The following is a 22861-nucleotide window of genomic DNA, read 5'->3' as shown; positions in this document are numbered from 1 at the left end:
GCACAACATATTTTTATAACCCATTACTTTTTATTGCCCTTCTACCTAAATTACATGGGTAGGTTTAGATTCCCCAGCTGAACAGTAATTCCTTGAATGACTGTTTATGTGCTTCAAGTGCAGACAACTGTTTTCTTCAAACTATGATAGTTAGAAATCTGAACTTTTATAGTTGTAGGTTCTTGCTGATTAAGTTTACAATTTACTGCAAGCTAGGAGCAGCCTTTGAATCACCAAATTACTTAGCCATCCTGCAGGAAGGTTTGTCTCAAATAAATAACTGGTGACAAAATCATAGACTGAAACTAAATGCCAAAAAATGCATTATTGTATCCTTTGGGAAGTCAGCTACCTCAGGGAATTACCATATTGGCAATATGCCCCTAAGAATTAACAGTTGTTCAGGATTTCGAAACTTAAGTGGACAATGACCTATCTTATGGCAAACATGTGTCTATTGTTGTAAGAAAGTCATTTTATATTGAACCGTTTATAAACATAGAGATTGTGTCTAGATCTTGGGATGTCATTGTTCCCCTTTACTCAGCCCACATTAGGTCAGTAATTGAATATAAGGCCCCCTTTGTCACGTATGTGTACAGACACATGCAACTACTGGAATGCCCATCGAGATACCTTTACTAAAATGATATAATGCCTAAACAACATGTCCTACATGGACAGACTCAAAGCCTGTAACTACACTTAGTATCCTACAAACTGCTAAGACATGACCTATGTTTGGTATACAAGACATCCTCCAACCCATTGCTGATGGATTTACTGCACATCAGCAAGTCAAATGGCAGCAGAAATACTCAGTCCAGGGATCTAAACTTCTTCTGCAACTTCAGCAAAATGGTTTGAAGGGACAGGTATATCTCGCATAGGATACCACTGCTGTAGGTTCATAGGTAAGTACTAGGCTATCTGCCCAAGGGCATTTATAAGCCTAGCCAGAATGTGTTGGCTTTCGCCACCCCCTTAGATTAGTTCCATGTGCCTCTGTCCAGCAGAGCCATTAGTTCCCTGTGCCTCTGTCCAGCAGAGCCATCAATTCCCTGTGCCACTGTCCAGCAGAGCCTTTAGTTCCCTGCACCACTGTCCAGCAGAGCCAGTGCAGTGATCCTCGGGGTAAATTTTCTGTTTCCCATCCACCTGTCAAGGTTTCTCTTGAAGAATGTTAGTGAGGGGCTCTGCCTGATGTATATTGGAATCCTGTTCCAAAGCATGGGGAGTCTCTGGGATAGGAATCTATCCCTCCAGCATGTCCTATTTATCGTTGTGGTGAGGTTTATATCTCTAGTGTGTGTGGCTCTTTGGGATTTGTTTTTTTTTTTAGGTGGAGCAAGTCCATGAATTCTGGGTTGGACATGGCCTTGTATATCAGGCAGAGATCACCTCTGAGTAAGCAGTATGCAACTGAGTACAGCTGGAGTTTCTTGAGTCGGGCTGCATACGGCATCTGTTTGAGGCCAGTAATCCTCTTGGTGAGGTACTTTTGTGGCCTTTCCAGCTCTTGCAGGTGTCTTGTAAGGTACATCCCAAATGGGGCATTGTATTCTGTGATGGGTCTATGAGTGATGAGTAGAGAAGCACAATAACCTCTTTTGTTCTAAATGCGAACCCTTTTGTGATTAGGTGGGCCACACAGAAGGATTTTCTAACCACCTTGGCAATATGATTATCAAAGGAGAGATTACTATCTACTTGGGTCCCCAGATCCCTTATTACATTTTCTGTATTTAGGGGACTACCGCCTAATTGGTAGTTCACAAGTATTTTGTTTTTTCCAAAGGGGATGACTATGCACTTTTTGACATTTAGCTTGAGGCCATAATTTTGACACCAGGTATCCGTCTCAGTGAGACCCATCTGAAGGGTGTCTGTATCAGCTGGAAAATCAATTATGGCCACTAGTTTGCAGTCGTCTGTGAACTTGGTCAACCATAGTCCTCCTATGCTTGCCTGTACCACTGAGAAGTATATACCGAACAGGAGGGGTCCTAGGACTGAGCCCTGGGGGATGCCACTTGTAACCGGTTTAGAGTCGGACGTAGAGCTTGCAACTCTCACCATGTGGGTTCTATCCATGAGCCAGTTGGCAACCCTTCTCGTGACATAGGGGTTTATGTTCAAGCTGGTGAGCTTGTCTATAATACTAGAATGGGGAATGGTGTCGAAAGCCTTTGCAAGGTCTAGGTAGGCTGTGTGGACCTCCTTTCCCTTGTCTAATGCCTTGGTAACCGTCTCAAAGAAGCCCACCAGGTTTAGTTGGCATGTTCTGCCCTTAACAAAACCAAACTGGGTAGGGTCCAAGGTATGGAGGTTCCCAATGTCTCTGTTAATGAGTTCCATGATGATGCATTCCATAGCCTTGCAGACCAGGCTAGTCAGGATTATAGGGCGATAGTTCCTGGGGTCTGTTGTGGCTCCACCTTTGTGGAGCGGGATAACTGTTGCTGTGCGCCATTCTATGGGTATGTAGCCTGTAGAGAGGCTGAGTTTGAACAGTGTGTTTAGGTGAGGGATTATTTCATTTTGGAGCTCTTGTAAGACACAGCCTGGGACCCTGTCCGGTCCGGTCCCATTGAAGCTGTGTTTTTGGCTTTGGATAGGGCTGTTTTAACCTGTGCATCAGTGATTGATGGGGCCCTACATTCTTCTGGTATGCTTATGGGCCCTTTAGGGGGTGAGTGGGGGGTGAAGTTTGCACTAAACCTGTCTGCCAGAATGTTTGCAATATCAGTTGGTTCAGTGTATTTTGTGCCATTCTGCACTAACTCAGAGCAGATCTGAGAGTTTCCACTTAGGTTCTTGACATAGCTAAAGAACACTTTGTGGTTATCTTTGGAGTCATTGGCAATTTTTTTTTCGAAACTAGCCTTGGATGATTTAATAAGGGATCGTAGTTTCTTGCTGATACTGATCAAGGATGTCTTTCCTTCTTGGGAATTTACTCTTTTCTGTAATTTCCTCCTTCTGTTGAATAGCTTGTTTATGGCAGGGTTCCGTCAGACTGGTTTCCTTTTCTTGGAGGAGTGAGTCTTGGTTTTACTTGGGATAGCACGATCCATGCATTCCTGCAGATGCTCATAGAGTGCCTTTGTAAAGGTTTCAGCAGCTTGGACAGCATTGTCTTTTAACATGGGGGCTGTGAACCTTTCCACCTCGGTCTTAAGTAACGTGAAGTTTGCTTTTAGAACAGATCTGCATAAAACAAAATTCATCCCTGTCCATATTCAAGCACAACTTATGGAAGAGAAACAGAAAATTTACCCTAGGACTGCTATCTGTACTACTAATGGACATAATCATCTTCTAAATGCTTTATGAAATTAATGTATCCCCTCAAATTGTCTACAGTATGATCCCAGTTATTGTTATTAGGGGTAATATATAATTATCGACCATGGGATGGATAAGGCCAATCTATAACCAAATGGGATAGATTATTTCAAGCACAAAAAGGGAAATTGGCTAGGCTTTAAATAGCCTGCAAGGACAGCCAGCCTAGTACTTACCTATGAACCTATATATGTCTTTCCATCAATATGTATGTATAAGAATATGTACACTTATGTACATTTACTTATATATTAAAGTGCGTTCATACATAGGTATGGACATGCAGATTGCAATACTGAGGTATCATACCTGATCTGCATGTGTATACATCTGTATTAGTGATAACATTACAACTCAATAGGTTCAGCATACAATACATGTGTACATTTATAGGTGTTTGTCCATGTGGTTAGTTATATCTGTATGCATATACAATGTCATCTTAGATTGAGACACCTGCTTATGCGTGTAATGCTCCACTTCGTATTCATAGATGTAAGTAGTTTAACTTCCATCAATTCATGTAATCACAGCCAAGAATGATTAGCTAGGCAGGCAGGGTTCTGGTTTGGAGTGAGAACATAAGTGATAGTTATAGGTCTGAATCTAGCTTTCTCCTGTTTGCCTACTGTAATCCTCATGTGTGTGCAATACTGAAAGTGATTCATTAATGACTGAATATGCAAAATATGATATTGTATGTCAATGCTAGCTAACATGTAATGATCACTATTTTATCACTGTTCTGTTGTACATATCAGTCGTTATATTCTGAACTTAAGCAATCCTTCTGTCTTCTGTTGCTGTAATACATCCTTTTCTCCTGTTTACATCTGACGAAAACCATGCTTGAAATCATACATTGTGCTAGAGGGTATGGACAGGCTTGTAAAGCAATGGAGAGCGAGAGAGGGGTATGTGTTATTTAAATCTTCAGATTTAAATGTATACTGTTATGACATTCAGGAATGCTAACGTTTATGTCAGACTTCCCATAATGTATCTGCAAGGTAAGTGTAATGCTCACTGATTTATTGTGAGTAACATTAATGTGCACATCATTTTAAATGGAATGTTGTCTTAGGAGTTATCAGCAGGATTTTTTACTAAACTGAGTTTATGTGATGTTTATTGGAACAATCTAAATGAAAGAACTGTCAGACTGATTTTTACTTGCATGTTTGACATTAAGTTGTTTGTGTTGTTATGACTGTTTGAATAACAGTAAGTAGAAAACTTGTATGTGTAGCAGTGTTTCGTTCAACTTCAGATGGAAGTTACCAGTTTGCAAGCGGAGGTTACAAGACTTATCAATTTGGTTGGACAATCCGTGATTTCACCTAAATAATCCTTAAGTTTATCCAAACAGGGATTGCAACATAATTCTACTGGTAAAAGCACGCATGTACAAACAGGAAATTATATCAGCACGCAGATTGACATTCCAAATGGACAAGCGTGCGGTAATAATGATGGCGTGCAGTCATTACAGGACTCTATTGAATTCACGAATCGAAATGTGAATACTATCCTTTCACCAGATAAAGAGTTTACATTTGATTTTAGTTTGTTTCATACTAGAGATGAAGCGAAGCGCATGGGAGCGCAACCTAAATGTCAGCAACCAGTGAGGACTTACTCTGCGATCACAAAGGTGCAAAACGCACATATTAAAGGTACTGTTAACAAAATTGCATCTAGCCCTTATATTAAACAATACAGCAATAAGCATTTGGGCAAAAAAGATATTGGTAATGACTATAATGGTAAAAAACAGAGTAGCAATGCTTATGATGCTTTTGACCAGTTTTTGGGTGATGAATATGAGTTTTTGAATGTTGATGAACATTATCAAGATGCCAGAAATGGGAGAGTTCCCAGTTCGCGATGGACTTTATAAAATATATGATTTTTGCTTTAGGAAAGAAATTATTGATTATTAAGAATGTAAAAATAGATAATGCATATTTAGCAAAATGTATTGAGTTACACATAGTCCCTAAGGGACTGAGATTTTTTAAATTACCATTGGGTGTCGATTATAATACAAGCATTATTAATGAATTTAATAAAATGTTTGATGGTTTTGGTTATGAGTATATGAGAATGTTGAAGAAACTGAATGATGAAAAATTATCTGGTTTAGTGAGGGAGGTGGAAAAATTGAACCAGGAGATTGTCAATGATGTATTATTTGATCAGTGGAAGGATTTATATTTTAAGCAATTTCAAACAGCAGAAAATAAAGCAAAAAATATTTATGATAGAAAAAATAGAAAAATAAAGCGTGATTTAGAATTATATCATGCCAATAGAGCGTATATTTGGCCACAGGATAGATCAGCATTTGAGACCAATAGACATCAGAGTTACAGAAATAGGACGGGACAAATAAGTAAGGATACGAATTTTCAGGGGGGCAGATACTTTTCAGCTCCAAAAAAACAGTACACACACTGGAACAGGAGACAACGATAAAAAATTATGAACAATATCATGGTCGCTTGATTTTGGAAGTCCCTGATGTGAAGTGTATAGAGACAAATATATCAAATACAAGTAGAATATCAACAGACAATTGATTAGTTGGAGGAATTGTTACTACACATAGTGTACATGGAACAAATGATGGTATTGAGAATGAGAATGAATCTTTGTTGGGAATGAGAAAAAATATTTTATCAACATTTAACAGATTTAATGTATTTAATTATACTGAGTTGGATATCTCTCATGAATTTTTTACATTGTTTAGTAAAGGAATGAAATATATTCCCAACATTGGTCTCAATTTAGTTGATTGTATTAAAGAAATGAAATTATATTGTAAAAGGCTAAATTTAGCCTTACAATTTGAACAACAAGAAGGAAGTGACAAGTGTGTAGTACAAAATGATTTACGAAAGAAAAGTTCTTATATTCCTAATATGAATGCACAAATAGCTAATTATGAGAAGATGGTTTGTAAGGATATTTATTGGTTAAATAAAAATATTAAAGTAGGAAGCATGTATCAAAATGCTTTCAAGGGCAATCTAACTATTAATGAAAGGACCTGCTTGAATCAAATTATACGAAATAAGGATATATGCTTAATGAAACCTGATAAGGGGGGGTGTTGTTTTGTATAATACATTTGATTATAATACAGCTATACACAATATTTTATACACATCTGGTAATTACGAAGTTGTTTCTATTAATGAAATTAATATAGGTCATACGAGGATAGATTTAACCTTAGAGGAATACTTGATAGATAATAGAGTCAATTATGAGGTGTATTCTTTTATGAAAGCTGAATACTCAGTCTTGGCTAATATTATAGGCATTCCCAAGGTACACAAGAGCATTTTAAATCCCCCCTTTAGACCTATTATTTCGGGATCAAAATCTAAAACGTATAATATGGGTGTTGTTATAGACAGATGGACTAAACATGTTTACGAGAAATTAACATATATTACGAAGGATTCTTGGAATTTTTTGAGTAAACTGACTCCGAATCTATGGAACAAAGATCTAATATTTATAACTATTGATGTTATAGATTTGTTTTCGTGTATACCTAAAGACATTGGATTAGAATTTTTTAGTAATAGCTTGAGAAAGTATTCCAATATGAGTTGGGATAAAATTTGTTTAGTTACAGATATGATGGGGTTAATACTTGATCACAACTATATATATTTTCTAGGTGAATTTTTCAGACAGAACAAAGGTGTTGCTATGGGGGCCTCTTGTGCCCCCATTTTCACAAACCTTGTCATGGTAGAATGGGAGAATGAATTCTTGTTTAAGAGTATATATTTTTCAGATATAATTTTTTACACCCGATATCTGGATGATATATTTATTTTATGGAAGGGTACAAAGGAGACTATTAGTTCATTTGTTGAATATATCAATGGTGCAACTGAATTTCTAAAGTTTACATATGCTACCAGTGACGAGGGTATTGCATATCTGGACACCTTTATTAGTCATAGTAATGGAGGATTTGCATCTAGAATTCATAGGAAAACAACATTTTCCAATGATTATATTGAATTTAGTAGCAATCATCCACCACATGTGTTTAAAAATGTTTTCAAAGGACAGTGTATCAGAGCTGAGAGAATGTCCTCTACTAAGGAAATTATGGAAAATGAGATACAAATTATATATAATATGTTTGAGAACAGAGGTTATCCACAAACCTTGTTAAAGGACATTGTTGATTATGTTTATAAACATTGGGGTATTATATATCAACCCCTTTTAGGTAGGTTACCCAACAAAATCAATAATAATTATATAAATAATAATGCCCTGTTACGTGAAGAAAATAAAAGAGTATGTGTTTTGATGTACACCCCATATGTACAATATGTTAAGGAGATAGTTAAACGACATTGGGAGGTGATTACAGCTTCAGATAACATTGGGGTAATATTAGGTAGTCATCCAAATATTGTGTACAAAACAGCACCAAATATAAAAAGGTTACTTGAACAAGCAACTAACCATTCAAAAAAGAGGTATACAGGAACTAGGAAATGTGGGTCTTGCAAACAATGTAGAGTTATTAATGAAGCGACGTATATAAAATTAGAAGACATTAATAGAACAATTGTTAGATGCAGGGCAGGCAATTGCAATACCAAACAAGTAGTTTATCTTGTGACTTGTTGTGCCTGCCCTGCATTTTATATTGGCAAGACTGAAATACATTTAAAGAAGCTTATATACGAACATCTATACAAGATTCAGGTTCAAGATAAAAATAATGCCTTATATAAACATATTAGTCACAAAGGAGACTTACATAATTTCAAGTTTTCGATTATAGATCAAGTGGACAGTTTAATACAAGGGGGGAATTGGAAAGCTTTATTAGCCTCAAAAGAAAGCAAATGGCAGATGTTAACGGATGCCACCAGTTAGTAAACCAAGAACCAATAACTGCCAAAACTAAAACGTAGGAAATAAGGCACCACAACCGAAGTAGAACTGCTGTAGTAATAAATAGAATTGATGCCACCAGTTACCCTGGTATTAATGAATATATTAGTATAAAACCTTTTCTTATTTTAGATTAGTTTTATATTAAATATTATATATTTTAAATCTTTACATTTTAGATAGTAGGATGTGCATAGTTTATGCTTTTATATCTTTTATGCTTAGTGTTATATTATATACAGGTTTTATGTCATTAAATTTATACTGAACATGTATATATATTATTTTGAATTATATGTACATAGAGTTTTTAACTAGTGGAGTATGTCTTTAAATGTGATTGAGAGTATTTTTGGCGCCTAAATTAAGTATATAAACCATTAATTTCTTTGTTAATATGGTTCTGAAGAAGTCTGTATGAAGGCAGATGAAAGCGCTTAACCTATACTTTGTTTAGAGCATCGTGTGTTTTACAATAAACGTATCTCCTTGGTTCGAGCTGTGCCGTCAGTTTTTGTCCTGCACCAGCTTTTGGATTCTGAGTTTCTCTTGTTACTATTTGGTTTTAGTCAGGCTAGAAGACAGGCATGTAAATCTGGTAATTTGGGAGAGAACCAGACAGATCTCATATCTGAAGCTGGGACTAGTGTGGTGGCTGGTTCAGAGGAGCTATCCTGTAGCAGTAAGTCAGAAAGTGAACCATAGCTTCTGGGAGGTACTGATGTTCCCCTGAACACTGTGACTGCAAGGATTTAGGTGAGTGATAGTACTCAGAGTGACAGTATAGTACAGCTGTCAGAAGATACTAGCCTTCCTGTGGAAAGGGAGCTTGGGAGGGTCGCAAATGTACAGTTGAGACAGGCTCAACTTACAGACCCTACAGTACAAAGCTTAAGGGAGATGGCTAAGGAAGCACCTGAGGCTCAAGGAAGATGAGAGAATGCATAGGGAACAAGGGTTTGTTGTATAATTAGTGGGCGACTAAGGGAGGGCTGGAAGGTCAGATACTATGGCAGTTGGTAGAGCCTAGCGGCTATTGTATGCCACTTCTAGCTATAGTCCCTGATATTTCTTGGGAAGGGAATATTGAGACAGAGAAGGAAGGTTTGTTGTATAGAAAGTGGACTCCTAAAGGGCTGGAAGGTGAGGTAGTGTGGCAGCTGGTAGGGCCTAGAGCCTACTGTCTGCCACTTCTAGCTAAAGTCCCTAATATTCTTCTTGCAGGTAACCTTGATGTAGAAAAGGTGGTAAATACTTTGCTTGAAATTTTCAGCAGAGTAGGTTTTCCATGGTAAATACTCACTGACCAAGGTGCCAACTTCATGTCAGACCTGCTGACTTGTCTGTGGAAGTGTTGTGGGGTAAAACATTTAAAGAACACTCCCTACTATCCCCAGACTAATGGTCTTATGGAGATGTTAAACTCTACATTTAAGACTATGCTATGGGCATTTGGAGACCAACATGTGGGGGAGGTCTTGGATAGATTAAGTAAGGCAGTATTAACCATTAAACACAGTAAGTGTCAAGTGGTTATGTCAAAAGGCAGTTACTTAGGATACAGAGGGGGAAGTGGTAAAATTAGGCCAGAACCAGAACCTGTCAAGGTGGAAGCTATCCAAGCATGGCCAGTTCCTGTGACTAAGAAACAAGTGATAGCATTTTTAGAGACAGTAGGGTACTATAGGATATTTGTGCCCAATTACAGTACTATAGCTGCACCCTTTATGGACCTAACTAGGAAGACTAAACCAGACAAGGAAGTTTGGACCACAGATTGTGAAGAGGCATTCCAAAAACTTAAAGAGATTTTGGGAAGACACCCTGCATTAGCCAGCCCAGAATTTATTGTACAGGTAGCCGCTTCAAATTGTGGCGTGGGGGCTGTGCTCAGCCAGGTTCTTCAGAAGGGGAGGAACTCTGCAGTGGGATTTACAATGCCAATGCAATGGATCACCCAGGAGAGGAGTGGGTTAATATTCCAAGGTAGACCAATTTTTTCATAAGCATCAGTTTTTTAAGGGTCACTTAAAAATCATACTTGAGTCATAAGGGGGGGTGTGTGTGAAGAAAATGAAAACACTGTTATCTGTGTTAGCACGTGTGTCAGGAGATTTGTGTATATTCTCAGATTAACTTGTATTGTATGCCAGCATGTGTACTTGTGAAAATGTCAATAAGTTGTAAAATGTTGAGCATTTCCCTGTATAAACAGAATATTTAAAGAATCTGTCAGAGTTATGATACATTTCTGTTAGTGTTTTTCTGTCAGTGTTTTGATGCATTTCTAATTGCACATGATTGTGAGGGACATTCTAAAGTTTTGTGGAGAATCAGCTGAAGAGTAGGTGATGTCATTAGGATGTTCCTGGTTGCTAGGTGATTAAACAGGTGATTGACAGGAAAAATATTTTTTTTTCAAACACCTGACTGTTATTTTTAAAATAAAGCAGTCGAGACTGCAGTTTGTCAAGTGCTGAGCAGTTTTATGAAGTACAGTCAATTACAAGTTACAGTGCTGTACAGCCAGTGGATACCCATGAAAGAAAACTCACCAAAAACTGTAAGTCTGCCTTTTGCCTTGCTGTTATGTGTTACATTAGATCAGGGACAGTATTCTGTAGTTAGTTTAGGAAAGTTTAATTATTAAGATAGAGTTTTTTCTAGAATAATGAAGTCCTATCCTGCAGTTTAATTTTACATTTCCAGTGATTGAGTTTTGGTGTTTATTGAAAGCTATTGATTTACATTCTTGTAATCATTTTACTTATTAGTAAATGTTTTTCATAATTTTACTTTGTGGTTGGAGATCAGTATTTTTCTTTAGAGATTAGAGAGTGCTTATACCTGTTTGATACTCCCCAGGTCACCTCAAGGGCCTGGTCACTTCTGGTCATAGCTATAATTTATTTTGATATTTAATTTTCATAATTGGACACCCCTTTAGAAGGGCATGAAGACACTCAGATTGGTGGCAGTGTTACTATATTATCTTGGGGAAGGGACACAGCTGGAAATCTGTGTCAGAATTTCCCAGAAGTGTTTGGATGTGTGATATTTAAATTTACTTTGAGTGTGAGTGTATCAGAGGTCTTAAACTGGGATACATTGCTCTGAAGTGTATAATAAAAAAATACATTTGGGGTAGACAGAGGTATATAGTCCAATCCAAGAAAAACAGAGTATGTTCCTGTTGTGCTCTTAAGGGAAAATTGTAAAATATTTCTGTTTAAGTGACAGTCTGATATTGGAGTTAGTAGTGAGGATTTAAGCTCCTTAGTTACTGACCCAGGATAGTAAGGGATGTCATTTAATAGTTGGCAGTCTGGGGTGATATATTCTGACATCTGATAAACTGAGCACTGTATGCCATGTAATGTACTGGAGTGATATAATGGTAATTTATGATGTTCACACTGTCCCATTTATGTCCTTCTGTTCATATCATCAATATATGAATGTTATAACATTTAGAATGTTACATAATCATGACAGTACACTTGTTATTATTAAACATTTGTGTCTTTTGTTATCCAATGTATAAATAAACCTTATGGGCCAGATCTGTTGACCATTATGGTGTAAGGACAAATGTACTGTACTGTGATACAGCTTGAGCAAACATTTCACATGTCCAGTCTCTTAAGTTTAGATGTTGTTAATTTCTCTTTTTATAATTATTTTGTTGCACATCTGATTGTGTTTTATTATGTATATTTGGCATATGACTGTGATGTACATTTCACACCATTTTGTACATTAGTGTGGATTGGATTTATGCTTACATACAGTGTTAGAGTTGGATAAAGTAATACAATAGTTTAATATCACATCCATAATAGTTATAATGTAGATTGTGAAAGCTTCTATGACATTTTCTTCATTTCTAGACTTTCAGTTAATGCCTATTATGTATATGTAATGTTTTTCTCCTGTGTTGAACTTTGACAGAACTTGGGACCCATGCCGGCTCACTAATCAGACTCTGATGCCAACAATGTGCCAGACCACTGCCAGCAGACTTGGACTCTGCAGACCAGGATGTTGACCATGATGGAGGCGATGATGATGACGACAAACCTGAATGTGCCATTGTTCTTGCTGTTCAGTGTAGAAGACATTCACTGCCACGTCAGGCAGGAGATTTTCAGGACCAGATTCAAGATGTAATGACAGATGTCTTCCAGATATAGATGAGAGACCTGATGGGCAACTTCTTTCAGGACATGGAGTGGGCCATGGGTGACTCCTTCTGGGAGATCGCTACAGAGATCTTTTGTAATGTTTAACCCCATCAGGGTGGTCCCTTAGGACCTTAAGTACTGTCTATGTGATCCAGTTTTGTAATGCTGCCATCATGGTTATTTTCGTATTCAAATATTTATGGTCTAGACACAATTGTGCAGGCATCACATATTGTTGTCATGCTTTTCTGACATACTTCATAATATACAATGCACATATCATGTCATATGTGACTTTGTCTTAATGCTGCTGTATGACAAAATGTTACCAAATGTATGCATGTCATGCCTATACATCGTTTAGCTGACTACCCATCTGTTTTGCGTCTGGCATGGCATATGTCTGTCATTGACATATTGACCCCATTTCTCCTGTGTTTGTGTTATGCATACTTATTTGTGTATTACACAGCCACATTAATGTTTAGCTGCATCACTGCTGTTTGACACTGTGCTTGGATGTTTGACTTTTGCATGCAGGGTTGGAGGTTCTAGTCTGCCCTCTGCTTGAATGCTGCTGCACTTGCTCATCAGTGGTGTTGCTTGGTTTGCACTTGCACTGTTAACAGCCGGGTGAACGATTTTATTCGACATCCATTGTATACTGGAGTGATGGCACACCCCATTTAGTGTTGTCCATCACACACCTACCATTGGTTATACTCATTTTGGTATGACTCTCACACAGTTTGTAAAATTTCACCAATGATTTCTTCATTGGTACATATGTATTTTTGCATTGCACCATTGCTGGTATGCATTCCCACCTTATTTGTCAATTTTCCTTTACCCGTGTTGTATAGTCTGAATGTATGCTGCCTGTGTACCTTACCACTCCTTTATGAGTATTTCCAACCTTTGTCTGTCATGTCTTATGATATTTGTTATATATTTATACCTGCTCTTTTGCCCTCCTCCACATTTTGTGTTTTTTTTTCATTCCTTCTGTTCTCCCAAAACAAAGAAATGTGGCCTATTACCACTCCCCCCCAAAAAGTTGCGCATGCCACTTTTCCTCTCCCTCTGACCTTCCTATTTCATCATACCTCTTGTGTATCCCTCTTCTTCACCTCACCACATATCTTCTTTTCTTTCACCCTATTTCCATGTGTGTGTGTGTGTGTGTGTGTGTGTGTGTGTGTGTGTGTGTGTGTTGTGTTACTTGTGTTCCCTACACGTGTCTTGCATCCATTGTTATCTACTGTTAGCAGTGGTGAAGTGGCTATGATTGCCCTTTACCTTACTTCATTCATTTTTTTATAAGAAATTTTGCAGATTATGTTGGATTCTGCAAATTGTGATGGGTGTATTTATATATGTCCATCTATGAATTGTGAATTTTATGGGATACGACCCAAAGTGTGTATTAAAATATAGGTAAGATGAAATGATGAGATAGAAAGAGGAAGAAAGAATAGCTGATATAGATGAAAGTAATCCTTTGCTGATCCAGACAGTCAGTCGGACAGATAATAAGACATGCATTTAAAGAAACTCACTCAAAAAGTTTAATAGGTGAGTTGTTACTGAACAGGACTATAAAGCAAGAGTAATAACATGATGAGATATGCTACTGCCAAGGACGAAATCCAAGGCTTAAAGGTTCCACCTGAGACTTTGAAGACGTGTCCAGGGTATAAAAATCTAGCAGAAAACCTTTTGCAGAAGTTTGATAGCCACATATTAATTTGTCACAATAGCATAGCTCAAAAGGTGAATTTTCTTAACTAGTCTTGAGAACATACAAAGTGTTATGAACAGTCACTTAATCAGAATTCTTTATAATATATGGGGAAGTTTAGCTACCCTGATATGCTGCAAGTGCTGAAAAAAGTGTACAAGTGTGAACTGACTAGCAGCTTTAAATGCTGTCACATAATGTGGACAGGAGAAATATGCACCTTCGATCAACCAGCAGCTTTAAAAGCTATCTGGCAATTTTCTCTGCCAAGTTTTTTTGCTTTATGTGGCAACACAAAGAGTAGTACAGCTTTCAAAGCTATCTGTGGGATTCTGATGTAGTTCTGTGGTGCTGCTGTTTGTGCAGCAGAGCAAGCCTAGGTAAACAATCAGGTTTATATATATGAACATTACTATAACAAGGTTAGTTTTTTCTTGACTTCAGAGTCTAATCAGCACATTCCACGTACTACACATACTTTTAAACATCAGCAGTGCAAGCTGTTAGTATATGTGGACACAATTTGGTAGAGCCTGGAGAAATCTGAAAATCTTCCTTTGTGACAATTTTCAAAAGTGGAAGAAGGAGTAAAGAGGTTAGAAGGCACAAAAGGTCAACAATATATTATTGAATTAGATGCAGGTTGAATATGGAACCTTGGATCTTTCACTGAATATAATAGCAAGTTGTGGGCATGAGGACAAATCATCACAATGAGTCCTAATGTAAAGGCCTCCTACTGAATTATAATTTACAGCAAGCTGACTGAATTCCAACAGGAGCACGCACGCGCGCACACACACACGCACCCACACACACACACAAAAAAAAATTAAGGCTGCACTGGTGGCATACAGGGATAAAGAGCTGTGTACAACCACAGTGATCCAGGAGCAAGTAGGGATTTAGATGCTTGATGGCACAAGCAGGGGGAATGGGTGTGTATCTTGGGGGGGCAGGATTTGCCTGCAGACATCAACAGACAGGGACATACTTAGGTAGCAAAGGGGCGTGGGGTATGAGCAAGTTGACATGAGCAGTTATGTTTGTGTCATGTTTCCTTTGCCCATTTACGGAAATCCCCAGGGTACACATGTGCTGGTCACTTTGTGACACTCACTCTTGAAAATGGTGAGTGCAGTTGCCGTAGACACCAGGGTAATGTTTTTCAGGGAGAGGGATACCTCACCAAAAGTGTTACAGTAGGACTTATCCACATTCTCTTTGGATTAGCAGAATACACAGAGGAAGGGGAAACTGGCTGACCTAGGGGATATAGACTGTACTCTCTTTTTGGAGAGGGAGAGCCCACCTGCAGTAGGAAGCAGGGTTCAGATGGTACCCTTCCTTTGAATAAGGGACATCGAGAGGAGCAGGTCCTGATGGCACTCACTAAGGCCTAAAACACAGACTGAATAAGCTCCAACAATATCCTGGGATGCATCCTAAATAGCTGGAAATATGACCTATCAGGACCACTTGACTTACCTTTCAACTATAGCTTGAAAATAGGCTTTTTCACCATGAGAATGGAGAACTGCAATGATTATCCCACTTCAGAAGGTTGGACCATCAACCGACCCCAGAAACTACAGACTTATTAGTCAGACTAGTCTAATATGCAAAACTATGGAACAAATTATCATTGAAATGATCAACAAAGACATAAGCAACCTTCAGAAATGGACCAAACCTAGTTTGGCTTTGTCAAGGGAAAATATATTTATTTATTCATAGACTTCTTTGAGAAGGTTACCAAGGCAATGGATGAAGGTACATGGCACCTACCACCAACCTGGTCCTCACTAAGGCATTTGATATAATACCCCACTCATGTACAGTTGATATACTGACCAAACTGGACATAAACCCCTACATAACTTGGTACATTGCCAGCTGGCTCACAGACAGGACCCAGGAAGTCAGGACTGGTGAGATTACCTCGACAATGAGACCTGTCACCAGTAGGGTACTTCATGGTTTCATGCTGGAACCAGTCCTATTTGGCATATACTTCTCTGAGGTAAAGGCTAATGACAAGGGCCTTTGGATGTCCATCTTTGCAGGTGACTTCAGACTGGGTGCTATCATAGATTGCCCCTTGAAACAAACATCTTACAAGAAGGTCTAACACAGACCAATGACTGGTGCCAAAGTCACAGACTAAAACTCAATGTAAAAAAATGCATTATAGTGCCTTTTGGGAAAACTGCCACCCAGACTAATTACTTCATTGATAAGACACCTCTAAGAGTTCACCCATTAGTTAGGGATCTGGGAACATATGTAGACAGCAATCTGGCCTTGGACCATCATGTGGCCAAGGTAGTAAGAAAATAATTCTATGTCACCCAACTTGTAAGTAAGGGCATGGCATCTGGGTCCAAGGATGTCACAGTGCCACTTTATGCGGCCATTATCCAAGCCATCATTTAGTATAATGCCCCCTTCGGTGTGTACCTGATCAAACATATGCAACAGCTGGAACACCCACAAAGTTTCCTTACAAGGAGAATCTAGGGTATAAACACATTGTCCTATATAGGTTGCCTTAAATCCTTATCTCTATAGTCTGTCTCCTACAGGTTTATGACAAGTGCTCTATGCCTGGCATACAGGGCATCCTCAGATCCAGCTCTGATGGACCTTTTCCATTATCCAAAAATTGAACAGCATCAGAACCACTAGATCCAAGGATTTATATTTTGCTTGTGACATGAGTAAGACATGTTGGTGAGACAAATATGTGTCCCAGATGATCCTATTGCTCTGGAATAGACTCTCCATCCATGCTTAGCAGTCTAGCCCTAACCATATTTAAGCATAGTCTTGACCAAAAGATGGTAAACTGGAAATTCACTCCAGCTCTGGCCCCCATGTGTCTGAGAGATAAAGGCAGACAGTAATGCCCAAACTAACATACACCCTCCCCCACAAAACCTCTAGAAACTTCCTAATTAAAATACCCTCTGCTAATAAATGCCCATGATGCATAGTGACACTGTTGGGATGGACTGCACAGCTAGGCTTATAAAGGCTCTGGTGGTCATTAGCCTAGTATATAACTATGAACCCATGAACTGGTATATGGGCCAAGATTAGACAGCCAGTCCTTCAAGCCATCAGTTTTATACATGATTGATTTAATACTGACATGACTATTCCTACGTTCTTGAGAAACAGAAACTGGTTATGGATGCTGATGTGGCATAATGAGTAGGAATGAGTATATGGAGTTTTGACTAAAGAAATCAGATGAAGGGTCTGTCAATGTAAATGTCTCTACTGTGAAGTACAGAGACTGTTTTATAATACAAGTGTTGTAATCTTCTTCCAGATTTAGTATAACATTGCACAGAAGGCCTCTTCAGTTTGTCTGGGCAAATAGGTGGAATACTGTATAAAATTAATGCAATATGTTTTGCAATTTTCACAAGGTTAAGGTATTTTTTTTAACTTCAAGAGGTAAAGGAATATTATATGATAGTAAAAATGCTATGATGTGCTGTAGTGAATTGGATAATAGTAAAATAAAGACAGTACAATGTTAGGAATGTGTACTCCAGTAAGGACATCTTTAGTAGTCTCTTCAGGGAAGGGGGATTGCAGAAGTGCTTCTACTATGACTTGTCAAGCAACAATTCCAAACAAAGTCCTATGCACGGGGGAGTGCATGGCCAAAACCATATCAGCAAAAACAAAAATTGGCCAGCAAAAGCAGACACGGATGTTAGAATAAATAAGTCCTTTATTTCAAAAAATAATCAGACCGGTTTCGGCAAAGATTGCCTTCTTCAGTGTAGGACAAACTTGTCCTACACTGAAGAAGGCAATCTTTGCCAAAACCGGTCTGATTATTTTTTGAAATAAAGGACTTATTTATTCTAACATCCGTGTCTGCTTTTGCTGGCCAATTTTTGTTTTTGTCAAGCAACAACTCAGCAAAGAGCCAACCTGCTGAGCACAAGTGGTAGGGGAAATCAACTTAGTAAAAAACTTAAACCTCTTCTCTTATCTGTGAATGTTCATCAGCACTCACTCATACACACACACACACACACACACACACACACACACACACACACACACACACACACACACACACACACACATATATAGCTATATCTATCCATTTGTCTATCTATACATAGTCCACAGTCACACAAATGTGAATGGAAAATATTTAGAAAGAAAGAAATCACAACCAGCACAGACTTAGAAACTGAACTGACAGTGATTCTGATGTAAAACAGTAATTGTGGAGTTGAAGTTTGTAGAGTTGTACTTGGTAAGTAAGAAGCTCATCAATTTGCACTAAAAGAGCAATAGAACAGCCCTAAGGAGATAAATTAGAACTGAAGTTGTTAAGGAACAGCAGATATAAGGGACATGCAAAGTGTGGCAAAAAGCAAACTGAAGTAATACAGGTGAAACACAAATGGAAGGCCCAGGGAAACAAACTGCTGTAAATAAAATTCACAAGAACTTTAATCCAGAAGCCTTTTAAAATAAAAACTTGTTTAAAACAATGAAAGATAAGTACTTTCATACAAAAAATACATGAACTCCATCAGATAACAATAATTGAAGTACACACTAATTTTAAAATCTTTTGTGTTCAATCACATGATCATCAAGCCCTCAGGAACTGAAACATCATCTTAAGGAGCCACTGAAAAGAATTTCACAGTGCATAGCACTGAGTCAGTACTATTTACAAAAATTGCAGCAAAGAATAAAATATAGGAAACAGAAACAGAATGCATTCCCCATAAAATAAAATAAAAAATAACGGCAAAAGTATGTAAATATATGCCTTATATTTAGGGCTCATCTTTTCAGTGCTTTTAACTTAAACAAACATGCTATTGAAATATGTTCAGTGAGTCCAGGCCAATTACTGGCATTCAAACACAACTGCCAATATAATTCATGTTTTTCAAGTAATAAGGTCCATGGACTTTCACTAGTATTAGAAGGCATTTGTTCCAAAATGCTAAATTTGAATGTTTGTGTGGGTAGTATTTTATGTGTTTATAGAGGGAATTATTCTCTTTTCTCATTTGATTTCATATAAATGTCCATATATTTTGTCCATCAGTCTCCTCGCCATTTTTCGTATGTAGAAACAGGGGCAGAACATACATAGTGCACAATACACCAACTTTGTTGTACAACAATTAAATTTGTTTTTTATAGCAACCATCTGGTTGTTCAAAGTAATTTCATGGCACACCAGAATACTGGGGCAGTAGAGACAACAACCACATGTTTTTATCTACATAAATTCAATGTTTTGACTATGTCGGGGTTTGGACCATCTGTGTTCCAATATTGTTTTTAAATTACTGCCCTTTTTGAACACCACTAGTGGGCCTGGCCCCACATAATCACAAATGGTATTCTCTTGTAGGAGAAGACACCAATTCTTTTCCAGGATAGAGTTCACAACGAGAACTTCAGTAGAATAAGTTTTAATAAAAGAATTCCTGATGATTTCTGTCATTGTTTTCATAGTCTCAGCCATGGGTAGCATTGATATTGTACCCCTATCATTTAGGACTTCCTCATTTCCGATGTTAGTCACACAAGGAGTTCCCAAAATTGGCACAAAATGATACGACTTGTGTTTATTAATCATCTTTAGCATCAAGGTGTCTACATATTTTGTAGGTTAGCCAATTTTAAAAACATGTTCTTCATCAATATGCACTCATTCCAAAAGGCAGTATCTTCCATGGTCATTCGGGTTGGCCTCACAAACTGTCCCTTGACCACTGCCCTTTTCTGTGTTATAGGGTGAAAACTGTCAAAATGGAGAAAACTGTTTGAATATCTGGGTTTCCTATTGATTTTTGAGATGAATCTTCTGTTTGTATTGTCCTTGGCCAGCCATATTTCTAGGTAAGCTATATATACATCATTACTGTCATGAGTGAATGCAAAGAACTGATTTTCTTGATTAATATAAGACAAAAATGGGGGATGTTTTGAGCTTCATCATCCCACAAGACAAAAATATCATCCCAAAAGAGTGTGTACAATCTACATGATACAAAAAAGTGGAGTTAAATAAAAACTTTTTCTCCCATTGTATCATGATAATTTTGGCAAAAAGATCCCTACACACTGCACCCATGGCTACCCCTGCTTGTTGCAAGAACAAGTCACCTCCAAATTTAAAAAAATTATTTTTCAGTACAATCTCCAATAAATTGACATAGACATTAATTTGGTCTTGTGGTATATTTTTCTCCAACAAAATTTGAGGAAACCATTCCAGTCCTAGGTCTTGGGGAATGACCAAATACAATTCCTTGACATCCACAGTTTTGTTGTGTCTTTCAGCTTTTCCCAGTTAGGGGTCGCCACAGCAGAACTCCGGTCCGCTAATGATTGGCAGGAGATTTTTACGTGCCGAGTTGCCAGCCTTGATGCACAACCTTCAACAAAGGTACGCCCATTCACTCATGTCTCCACACAGAAGACACTCTAGGTGAGAATTGAACAGGACAACCTCTTACTGTGAGGCGACAATGCTATCGCAGCACCACCACCGCAGTTCCTTGACATCCACAGTAATAAAGATATATGTGTTTTTAAAAGGAAGGTCATTCATTTTTTTGTAAAAATTTCCATGAATCATGGTAAACATGTGTCTTCTGGGTAACCAAACATTTTAACCTGGTGTCCAAGATTTTATAGGTTCATAGGTTGGTACTAGGCTATCAGCCCTAGGACCTATACAAGCTTAGTCATAACAATTCACTGGCTATTTCTTCCCACACTATTTTCTTCCCTGGACCCCTGTCTAGCAGGGCCAATGGATGGGTGATAGAACCACAGCCATCAATAATGGGTCCCATTGGTGGTTGTTCTTTATTTTTATGTATCTTAGGCAAACCATAGATATGGTGGATCTTAGGATGCATCACATTTAGTTATAGTCATCAATCAAAAATGTTGGTCAATAAATAAGTCATTGAGATTTCCCTTTATCCTACTGTATGCCACATTGCACTCATTCACAAATACCTCCTTGTAGGTGTCAGATGTAAAAATGGACAGCAGTTTGTTTCCTTGGACATGCAAAAAGTACTATGCAGGAGGAATATGTGTTGTGCTAGATAAAGGCTAAACTTGCTGCAAAGATGAATAGCAATCAGACAATACGGTGAAGGAAAAGATGGAAGACTTAATCTGAAGTTAAAGAAGGTTAGCAGGAAATAAAGCTGAGAAATGCAAAAGAAAACAGGGTCTAAGAACTTTGTAAAGATGTAATTTATGTAGGTGAGGGATGAGCAGAGATTAGAGAAGTGTGGAGAAGACGGTGCGTAAAGCAGAGAGATACACTCTGATTGGGAAATGTGTGCTCCAATTCAGCTCAAAGGGAGACTGTTACAAGTGTGTGTGGAAGAACATCAAACCTGGAGAAGTAGGATGCAGGTGCAAGTTCAGGAATCTCCAAGAGTGTAATATCACTGTTAGCAGAAACATCTCACAACACATGAATTCAAATTAAACTAATAACATTGGCGCAGTAGTAAAATTGGTTCTGCATTTGACTCCACTATTAAGAGTACTAGGAAAGGCAGAACAGGCATATCTAACACTGCATTTGCACAGCCTTTGAGTACTTAAAGCACATAACATACAGATTTAAGTGTCAGTAGCTTACAATATCCTCTTAATACAATAACATCTGTTTTACTTCCAATGGCCAGAATCACAAATCAGAAATCATTTATCAGAGAAGAGCTAAATACTGATATGTTGTTTTAGCAGAAACTCAAAAACACAGTGCAGCTTCTTACAGCAAAGTATTACTGTTTTGATTTAAGAAGTGGTATAATTTTATTAGAGTTTTCATCATATAGCCACATCAAGTGGTCATTTATACTGCTGTCTGATACCCAGTATCACTGCTGTAGCCAACAAGCAAATTATGTCTGCTAATCACGCAAGTATTGCAGCTAAGCAGAATAGCAAAGTGAATGAAGTTGAGCATTTTATTTATTTGCATTTGGTTATCAGAAAATTCTGACTGGGTCAGGCAAGACCCCTTTTCACTGGAGGCCTGGGAAGAAAAGCTCAAAAAGAACATTTAGTGAGAGAAAAACATATAAAGAGATTATAGCAGACCCTTTGCGAATACAAACAATGTTTGAAATATAGTAATTACAGATCCAGCACAGACTAGGTGTCTAGGTGAATATGAAAAATAGTTGTGAAAGAAGAAAAGTAATAAAAAGGGGAGTTGCAATAGAAGAAATTAGGGTACACAGCTGTAGAACAGTAGGGAAAAGATTGCAGGAAGAGAAAGAGATCAAGAGCTAAATGTTGACAGAGATCCATGCTAAAATGTGTAAAAACCTAGAGAACTCAGCATAAAAGTGGGTGAGGAAAATTGCATTACTAATTTGAATGGTCATGGTTACATGGAAAGGTTAAGGATTCACATCAACAGTTATGAAGAGAATAAATTTCTCAGTTACTGATGAGGGGAGAAACTCTGCAGTTTGATAGGAGGACGCAGTACAGGAAAAAATAAGAATGTTACTCCTAAGCTTGGGAATGTAGGGTTAACGGGGTGGTGGAGTTCAGGTTCTAAGTTTATTCCCACAGTATTCTAGAATACAGTGTC

This window comes from Protopterus annectens, chromosome 3.part1 (assembly GCF_019279795.1).
Source record: "Protopterus annectens isolate FY-2018-M chromosome 3.part1, PAN1.0, whole genome shotgun sequence".
NCBI lineage: Eukaryota > Metazoa > Chordata > Ceratodontiformes > Protopteridae > Protopterus > Protopterus annectens.
The sequence above is the reverse complement of the archived record's forward strand: the minus strand, read 5'-3'. Positions refer to the sequence as shown.